The following is a 10,395-nucleotide window of genomic DNA, read 5'->3' on the forward strand; positions in this document are numbered from 1 at the left end:
CCATGAGGACGCGTTTCCCTCCTTGGGTACCAGCTTCATCTCTGTCTGCTGGCCGTAGCCCCTTCCCCAGACACCCCTCACTGAGAGCCCCTAAACATTCCTTTCCCCCCTCTCTGCTCGTGGGTCAGAAGCACCCACCCCTTCACCCCCCAAGGAAACCCGTGGGTGACTAAGGGTGAGGTGTCTGCGGGGAGGCCAGCTTTGGAGGGGATTGTTTGGATCGACGACACTGAAGGTTTTAGCCCTGAGATCTTTGACACTCCTAGAAAGGACAATGGTTGGCCCTCAGCCTCTGTTGTGGCCCCACTAGGGCCTGGCGGAGAGTCCAGGACAAGGGGCCCTGCCTGCGAAGCAAGTTGAAAACCCCAGGCACCCCGGGAAACAACCTCCCCACTTAGGCTTCCCCTCCTTGGCGCAGGCCCCAAGTCGCAGAAAAGCTGAGAGCCTGCAGAAGCCAGGCCACTGACTCCCAGCGCCTGGGTCCGCGCCATGCCATCAATTAATCATGCCCGCTTGTTTATTTATTTATTGGCTTTATAAAAAGCCAAATGCACTCCTCACAGAAGGCAGGCGAATAGAAGGTGGGCCCCCACCCGATGCACCCTGCAGGGTAACTGACCTCCCCTGGTTAGTCTCCTGAGTGAGGGAGGGTCAGTCACTGGGCAGATCCTGAAGTTCTCATATTGGGATATCTGTTTTCAGGGGACACTCTGGACCTTGACACCATCAATGGGCCCAAACTTACCAGGCCTGAGCTCTGCAGCCCTGGGGTGGAGCAATGGTTACTTCTATGCAGGGTTTAAGTTAGAAGGGCAGTGAGAGGGGGCTGGGAGCCAGCCATTAGGTGGAGACCTCTTAGGTGTGACTGAAGGTGTCCCCAGGCTTGGCTTGGCTCAGGACTAGGTTCTCGCTGATCCACACTCCACACTTGGCAGGCAACACCTGTATCTTCTACACCATCCCTGGGTGCGGAGAGGACATCTCTTTACCAATACCACATCCACACCTATCTCTTCTCGCCTCCCCCATCCCAGATGAAGACACGGTGGTGGGCTTGCTAAGCAGCCCACTCACCAGTCAGCACAGCCCTCTGGAGCTTCCCCAGAACCTGCTCTTAGTACTTGCAGGTTCTCACAACCTCTGCTGAGACTTGAAGCCAGACACTGATCATGTTGGTCCTACTCCAAAGCCTTGAGGTAGCTCCCTAGTACTCCTATGTGCTGGATAGTTTTTATGTTAGCTTGAGACAAGCTAGACTCATCAGAGAGGCGGGAGCCTCAATCAGGAAAATGCCTCTGTAAGATCTGGCTATAGGCAAGCCCGTAGAGCCTTTTCTTATATAGTGATTAATGTGAGAGGGACCAGACCATTATGGGTGATGCCATCCCTGGGTTGGTGGCCCTGGGTTCTATAAGAAAGTAGGCTGAGCAAGCCTTGAGGAGCAAGCCAGTGAGCAGCACCCCTCTGGCCTCTGTGTCAGTTCCTACCTCCAGGTTTCTATCCTGATTGAGTTCTGGTCCTGACGTCTTTCCCAGATGAACAGTGAGATGGAAGTGTAAGCCATTCCGTTCCTCTCCAAGTCACTTTCGGTCATGGTGTTTCTTCACAGCAATAGTAACCCAGAAACCCCACACCTCAGTGCTCCATCCAATGCCTTCCCACACCCTTCCCTTTGGTCTCAGCGCTGCTCTCCGAATACATTAAGTTCTGTGCCATGCTGCCCTTCTATGGAGCTGTCTCTTCCTCTCTTGAGCAGTCTTTTCCCAGTCTGGGTGTCAAAGCACTGGCTTAGCAACTGTCTCTTGTACAATCTTCAGGGACCAGCAGCCAAGTTGGGAAGAGGGAAAAAAGCAAAAAACAAATAAAACCCCAACTCACTCCTGTGATCCCAGCACTTGGGAGGCTGAGGCAGAAGGACTACTAATGAGTTGGAGGCCAGCCCAGGCTACAAAGTCTCATGCTAGCCTAGGCTACAATAGTGATATTCTGTCTCAGGAAACAAAAGTCAGGAGTCAAGAGGCAGTGTGGTGACTTATAGTTCCATGGGGCCAGAGGCCTGCTCTTAGCCTCTGAATCAACTGGTTCATCTGAGGAGCATTCAGCCACAGCTCCTCCTGAGCACCAACTGCATACTAAGGTGCTGGAGTTTTTCAAGATGACCTGGGAGGTACGATGGAAAATGGGAGGCCAGCCTCAAACCCCTGTGAGGACCAGGGTATTCCCAGTGGGGTGAGCTCACTGGGGTTTCCTGCTCTCTGTTCTGGACTTTACCTATGAGATAGCAATGCTGCCTTCAAGGCGAGCCAGCATCGGGTACTGACTGCAGGGAGGCCATAAGGCACACTGAAGACGGTGGTATCTGGGGGTAGGCAATGCACAGCTCCATTTGACTGTGGCCAAGCACCGATAGGAACTTAGTGTGTTTCCAGTTTACAAGAGAAGCTGGGCATTTGAATTTTTATATGAGCATTCTTGATCTTTAAATGCCATCAACAAATTTTTTAAATGCACAACTTTAGATGCACCAATGAGCACAGCTGTGGTAAGTGCTGTTGGGTCCTTAGGCCGGCAGCTCATGGCCGTGGTTAGGAGGCAGCTCAATGCTTGGGACTGACATCATAGACATACTCACACTCTCCTCTCTGGTAGTTTGTGGTCCTGAACATCCCAAAGGCGCAAAGGATCATGGGAGTGTCAGGAAGGAAACACCATGCCCCCTTGATGGAGGGCAGCAAGCTGAGGGGCTGGGATGAGACTTCCCTACTGCATGTGGAAGTGGGTCACAAGGAGTCAGGGGTCCTCCCTGAACCTCCCGTTTCCACATCTGGGAGTGGACTGGCCCTGGGCAGGGTGAGGTTGCAGAACTGTCAAAGGTTACATGAGGTGACCACAGCGGGAACTGAGGACGCAGTAGGCTCCACGGTTGCGGCAGCCCATCTGGTAAAGAGGAAGTGCGCCAATCTGGACACCCCGCAGAAGTCTCACTCCACTAAAAATAGGGCCCTGACAGACTTCTGAAAGTTGGAGACTTCTTGGGAGATGGAACTAGAAGGCAGGAGGGAAATGGGTGCTCCTGTCTGCAGGACCAGGAAGCAGAGTGAGGAGAAAGCACGCTCAGGGTGAGCGGGGATGCCCAGCATCCCTGACTTCCTCAGCAGAGGAAGATGGTTCTGGTGTGTGTTGGAGAGAAATATTCCCACAGCCGGGGGAGTTCTCCCTGTACTCTTGTCCTGCCGGAATTAAAGCTGCCTTCAGCTTCCTGACTTCCCGCAATGCCTGCATGCCACTGTTTTAGTCAGATGAAATTAGTAACTACACGGGAACAATATAATAATCCTACTATGGGCCTGAGAAGAAAGCTCAATGGGGAAAGCACCTGCTATGCAGGCACAAGGACCCAAGTTCAAATCCTTAGAACTCATTTAAAGCCAGGTGCTTCTCAGATGCCAGCTATCGTGGCATATGAAGATAACACTGAGAGAACAAGAAGAGAGAGAGAGAGAGAGAAAGAGAGAGAGAGAGAGAGAGAGAGAGAGAGAGAGAGAGAGAGAGAGAGAGAGAGNAGAGAGAGAGAGAGAGAGAGAGAGAGAGAGAGAGAGAGAGAGAGAGAGAGAGAGGCTCTCAACAAGGTAGAAGGTAAAGAAAGATACATGATATTGTTCTGATTTTCACACTTGTTCACATTTCACACACACAAAAACATGCACACAAACATGCACATACAGACATGTACACTCACATATGCACATGTACACACACACACAAACATGTGCACACACTCACAGAGAATCCTACTGTGCAGAAAGCGGGTGGTACGGTAATGCAGGATGTCAGACACCCAGTGGATGGAGCCTGCTTTCACCGTGAATTCTAAGGTGAATTTTCACCTCACCTACCTGGAGAACTTCCACCAGGACACACTGGTGACTAAAATCTTGGGTCTGTGGCTGGGCTCCTGACTGGGGCTCTGGGTGGCAGGGGAGGCTGGAAAGGTGCAGCCCATACCTCACCCTGTCCTGTAGAACTTGGGACAATCTGGCTCGTGGTCTAAGTGGACATTTATTTTGAGTTGGGGATAAAGAAATTTACAAAACAGTCCCTGCCCTTTAAGGGATTTTGAGGGTAGAGGAAAAAAAGTCAGGATGACATATTCACAGTACCAAATGCCACCAGCAAAGATGGAACAGAAAGGGGGACATCCCACCCTGTACATTTCAGAGCTGGGAGGATTTTTTTTTTATGAGCATGGTATTTTCTCTGGTTATGTGTGTGGTGTGTGGTGTGTGGTGTGTGGTGTGTGTGTGTGTGTGTGTGTGTGTGCGCGCGCGTGTGCGTGCGCAGAACACACATGAAAAACAACAACACACACCAAGCGAGGAGGAGGCCAATTAACTCTGAAGAACAATGAATGGCACCGAGGAAGGCTTCGGGTGGATTGGCAGCTGGGTTTCCAAGAAAGAGTTGCAACATTTCAGTTCCCACCTGCATCTGTTGCTTTTGCATTGCTGTGATAAAACACCACAGCCAAGGCATCTTAAAGAAGAAACTGGCCATCTGCTAATGGTTCCAGAAGGGTAAGAGTCCTCGATGGCAGAGAAGAGGCATGGCAACCAGTGGCCTTCATGGTGGCATGAACTGGGAGCTGAAAACTCATGTCTTGAACTGAAAGCACAAAGCAGAGAAGGAAACGTTTAACTCTTAGAGCCCCGGCCAAGTGATGCACTTCCTCCAACCAGGCTGCACCTCCTAAGCTGAACCTTACAGTACCACCAACTGAGGAAAGGTGTTTAAATACCCGAGACAGTGGGGGTGCTTTGCATTCAGAGCACTCTGACCCTCAGTAGATTCTGCTCCCCACCCAACCCCAGGGCCTTGAACATGGCAGGCAAGTACTGCACCACCAAGCTGCATCCCCAGCCCTGTCCTTGGTAAAGACATGGGCTGGTCTCATCCGCCCAGAAATTCCACAAGGCAGGTCCCACCAGGCCTCTGTCCACTTGGCAGGCTCCCCCAGGCCTGGCTCCACAGTACTGGATTCTTCTTGCTTGCACCTTCTCCAGAAGACCTCGGCTTTAGCTGGTGGGAGGCAGTAGGTAGTAATACACTGATGGGTGCATTTCAGCCAGTGCATCCATAGTATCAGGCTACACCAACCTTCTGCTTCTCTCTCCACACAGCTCCTGTCCCCCACGAATTTCCCTGGAGAGTACTCCCCCATAAAATGCACGTACAAGAGGGAACAGAAAGAAGTGGGAGAAAGTCTGCCAGTCATTCATCTAACATGGGATTAGTAGCCACAATATAGAAAGAACTCAGACTTAACAACAAAATTCTTGTAATAATCCAATCAACAAGTAGGCAGATACATGGAATAGCTACAGCTCAAGCCAAGAGGTAAAAATGTTTAAAAAAAAATACACACACAAAAGCACTCAGTATTCTTAAGCCATCAGAGAACGGCAAATCAAAATGGCAGTGAGATTTTTCTCTCATCCAATGAGAAAAGTTATAATAAAAGACATAAGTAACAAATGCTGTATGTGGAGAACATGAACCCTTACAGATTTTTTGGTGGGGATGTAAATTACCATTGCTGCCATGGAAGTCAGTAGGGAGCTTCCTCAAAAAACTAAAAATAGAAATACCATATGACAGCGCCATGCCACTCCCGGGAATATAACTGAAGGAAATGAGGTCAGCATACAAGGGAGACATTTGCACATGTATGTCCATTATAGTTCAAGTCATAGCAGCCTAGATATTGGGTCAGCCTAGGTGTTCACCTACAGATGAATGTGTGTGCATGAGTGTGCATGTGTGCATGTGTGCGTGCGTGTGTGCATGTGTGTGTGTGTTGTGTGTATGTATGTGTGTGTTGGGGGAACGGTTTATTGAGTCATAAAGAATATTGACATTTGGTCCTCCGCAGCAAAGTGGAGCAATGTCATCAATGCTCTGCACAAGCAAGATGCAGAAAGACAGAATCACATGTTTTCTCTCTCATATGTGGAAAATGAAGAGGCTGGCATGTGCCTGTGATCCCAATGCAGGAAGTCCCTTTGAGCTCTAGTCTGGCCTGGGATACCTGGTGAGGTCACGGCCAGCTGGGGCTGTGTGATGCCACATTCCGCACCGTGAGAACTTGTTTCATTTATTTAAAAAAAAAGTTAAAAGTGAAACTGAAGGAGAGGATGAAAAGTAGATGAAAGGGAAAGAGGTAGGGAGGAGGAAAGGAGGGGGTAGAGAGGAAGCCGAGGAAGGGGCGGCGGGGGGGGGAGTATAAAATAAAAGGAACAAACTGAACACAGATGACAAAATGTCAGGCTTGCTTGGAGAGGCCAAGCACGATGGAAACATGTTATATACACATATGGAAATGCCACTGTGAAACTCATTAATTCTCACAATTAATATGTTAATCCTTATAATAATGAAAATAAATCAGTTCCTAAGCCAGACCACACTTCTAGAGAGCTGAGTGATCAATCATCACTCACCCTATTGTACAGTTTTATAGACAATGTCTCTGCACTGAACAGGGGCTGCCTGACTCTTGGCTGCCCCAGAGTGGGTTTTTTTTCTGAGAGGGGCAAAGCAGTGGGAGCAACATGTGACAGAGGGGAAGGTGTGGAGGGTGAGGATGTAAGGTGCGACTTGGAGAGGGAAGGTGGCTAGGTGGCCACAGCTGAGGGACCCAGGCTGAGGTCACCCATCTGTTTACTTTCCATTGTGCTCGCCTACCACAGTGAGTGGACCTTGTGTGGGGTCAGGACTCAAAGGTGTGTAGGCATAGTGTGGTTCCCCCGAGGTGGGACTTGGAAGAAGACAGTCCCACATGGCTCAGGGTTGCACCAAAGCCAAATGCTTAGGAAGGCAGGCCCAGGCCATTGTAGCAAGAGGGCCTGCACAAGAGGACTCAGAGGAAGAAATGCAGAAGTGGGGACTATGCATTGAACATAGCTCTCCATGAGGGAGAATATATAGACCAGCAGGCTGTGGAAAAATGATTCCAGGTTTCAAAGACACTGTGCTTAGAGAGCCTGTGTGCATGAAGGTGAGATTAAACAAGGCCATTCTGTACTGTAGGTCTGAGAACACAGTCCCTCAAGTTCAGATGGAGCAATCTCATGGGGAAAGGGTCAAGTCCACTTCAGGGAACCCCAGGGATTCAGGCTGTGGCACTATTTGCCAGGCTGGCTGGAGGAACAATGAATGCAGCTGTGGACAGGAAATGCTGTCTGTCACTTCAGGGACTGCAGAAAATGCTGGGGACAAGGGACAGTTTCTAAGTCATTTAGGGACCAGCTGTGACTTGGGGCGGGGGAAGGAAGCTGAATGGGGTTACCCAAGATCAAGTTACAGGCCCTCAAGGACACGACCCTGCCAGGGTTTTACCCTCAGTGGCTCTGCTGGCTGAGAGCTCTGCATTGAGGATGAGGGAGGAAGGGTTGGGGTAAGGACTTCAGAGGACAGGTAGTGTCACCTGCCCTGTTGAATGAAGATACCATGTGGTTCCCTGTGGCTCTGGCCAAGCAGGGATAGAAGTTTAGATCTTTTTAATGTTGCCAGGAAAAGTTGGACATTTGGAGTTTTGTGTGAATACTTTGATGTTTAAATGTCATCAGCTAGTTTAAAATTTTCACACTTGGAGAAGATTAAACCCAAGAGAGCCGTGGTAAGTCTGGACCAGGCCAGATCTAGCTTGTGGCTTAAGCTGAGTCTTGAAGAACCGTAGGTCACAAGAAGTGTGATGAGATGTGTGGGGTGTGGAGGTGGAGGGCTGCCAAGAGGAAAAGGTTTCTCTCTAGGGTGTCTATGGCCTTTAAATGTCATCCTGGTGAAGAGGGGGCAGCTTTTGGGAGTGTGACTGTGTGGTATCCCAAAACAGCCTTGCCAGGGTCCCTCTGCGTTCTCTCGTCAGAAGGTACAACAGCTCTGTGCTGGAGGCCTTCTGTCTGGGTGTGGCTCATTCCCAAGCCAATGCTGACGGAGGGTCATCCTTCAGGGAGTTGGTGCCCCATGATCAGTCCTCATGGTGGCCCATGGAGCAGGTATCTGCATGCACGCTGTAGTGCCACCCCCATGGTAACGCTGAGATAGGTTATCCATTGGTTGTCACAGGAGACCCAGGATGCTATCCCTGCCTTGCTTTCCTGTCTCCTGTGGACTCTCCTGGGATCAGCCACCAAATAAAGTCCTTGTGTCTCATCTCAGGTTTGCCTCTGGGGAAATCCAACCCAGATGGTCAGCTTAGTTAGGAACTCGGACTTATGGGTAAAGGTTTATTAGGTTCAAAGGCCCAGGTCCAGCCCTAACCTTGGCCCAGTTTCTCCAACTTCGCATTTCCTCTGACTATGGCTTCCACCTGCAGTGTTTCTGAGGTGTATGCACTGTGGACTTGGTGTCAGGGCCCTTAAGATATGGTGTCATTGGGAGGTGTCAGGGCCCTTAGGAGGTAGGGGCCTCCCAGGGCGAAGTTAGAGCATTAGAGAAGCAAGAACATACTATGGACAGGAAGAGTAGGCAGGGATAGACCATTCCAGGCCATTATCATATGTTTAGTGCTAAGTCTAGACCATCCCAGGACATTGTTTTTTATTGAGTACCAGTCATATGCCCCTCTTTCTTTTTACCACTTCGTAAATCTCATGTAAGCCTCAGCTCTTCTTTCCCTGCTCCACAGCTGGTCTGTGTTACATGTGCCCTACAACCCTAGGACTTGAAAGGGCGTACTCAAGACGCCATGGGCTTCAGCAAAAGGATTTGGAGGAATCCAGCGGGAACTGACCTTGAAGACTCCTCCCCGAGGAATGGCTGCCGTAGTATCTGAAGGAGCCATGCAAGCCAAAGGGGGAAGCAATGAAAAGTTTTACCCAGATGTAAAGCCAATAAACCACAACAATGACCAGCCTGGAAGATGCACGGATGGCACCTACATCTAATCGGAGTTTAGGGGACACTCAATAGGAGGGAAATCCTACTCTAAACCCAGCCAATGAGCAGTGGCTGAGGTCATGGATCTCAGAGAGGAACCCACTGCTTTCCCAAACCAGCATCATCTCTTAACTGCATCCTTCTAACCACAGATAGATGTAGCTCTCAGCCCTTGCTTGTCAAAGAAGCTTCATGGCGCAGCCGGCAGAGACCATCGCAGAAATTTACAACTGGTCAAAATGCAGAGAACAAATGACCACGGGGTGCTGCACCCCAGCGGACACATCTACAATGCAACTCCTACACAAGGCTCAGAACACATCCAGGAAGGAACAATATGGCTACCTAAAGGAGACCCGAACAATGGCAACAACAGTTAGCACCCCAGTGTGGATGCAAAGCTTGGCACAAAGCCACAGGTGAAGAACCACAGGCAATTAGTGGCTCCCGAGAGACTTTGCTAGGGATAGGTCCCCCACCCCCATAGGTTTTTCAGCTCCATGTGATCGGTCCTAAACACATGTACATACAAGCAACACTAAGTGGACTCAGTAGGTTGGATTTATACACACACCATTGGTCATCCTTCCCTAGAGACAGAGGAGGAAACAAGATAAAAGTCCTGAGTTCCTATATTTACATGAATGAGAAAATGAGACATAAAATAAACATATCAGTCAGGTGAAAAGCTGAGAGAAAACATACAGCAGGATAAAGAAGGACTTCCGTAGGTTAAATGAGATAGTGCATACCTGAGGTGCATAATAAGTGCTCAGTAAGTGTTTGATGATCAATATTCACCACAGTCCTTATTGCTCCTCCTCTCTCCACCTTTTTCTCTAACCATTTGTTCAGTGACTCAGTTAGCAAGTCTTCACTGCTATCTTCTCAAGGCCATGCCCTTTGCCAGGTTCTCAGAATACTTTGATGGGCAAAGATCGTGCACTTTTGATTCCCATGCTCTCACAATCTATGGAGGAGAGAGTCGAGATACAGCTGCATTAGATGTTTGTATTCTGAAGTGATTCTCCATGGATGAAATCTAACCCACACAGCCCTATGAAATGAACCTCCTACAAGGTTGGTGTGTGGCTGACAGAGGCCTCTCTGATAAAGGAGACAAAGCAATGTGTGGGCTAAAGACTAGCGTAATCAGAAGGAACAAGTGTTGGGGATAAGAAGCTCCCAGAAAGAGCATGGGGGTGACATCATATGCAAATGTCCTGGGGCCAGGGAGGACTACAAGGGAAAATTGTCAATATTACTGGAGCAGAGAGAGCAAAGAAGTCTGCAGACAGGAAAGGGCAGGCAAGGAAGGGCAAGACCATCCAGGTCACTATTAGTTATTGAGTGTCAAGGCTAAACCACTACAAGTCATTATTATGGCTCTCATATGTCAACCTCATGTTTGAGAACTTTGTATTATCTCATATAAGCTTCAAAGACTCTTCAAGGGGTGTG

General features: G+C 49.4%; 1 long non-coding RNA gene across 1 annotated transcript in view; it reads left to right on the forward strand.

The window, feature by feature from the left end:
* LOC110295900 overlaps nucleotides 1-9,511 on the forward strand; it is a 46,162-nt gene extending 36,651 nt beyond the window's left edge. The window contains exons 2-3 of the long non-coding RNA XR_002378133.1: nucleotides 7,922-8,051; nucleotides 8,684-9,511. This is a non-coding gene — a long non-coding RNA (uncharacterized LOC110295900). The remainder of the gene's footprint in view (nucleotides 1-7,921; nucleotides 8,052-8,683) is intronic.
* Nucleotides 9,512-10,395: the final 884 nt, after the last annotated feature.

Source organism: Mus caroli, chromosome 6, assembly GCF_900094665.2.
Source record: "Mus caroli chromosome 6, CAROLI_EIJ_v1.1, whole genome shotgun sequence".
Taxonomy (NCBI): domain Eukaryota; kingdom Metazoa; phylum Chordata; class Mammalia; order Rodentia; family Muridae; genus Mus; species Mus caroli.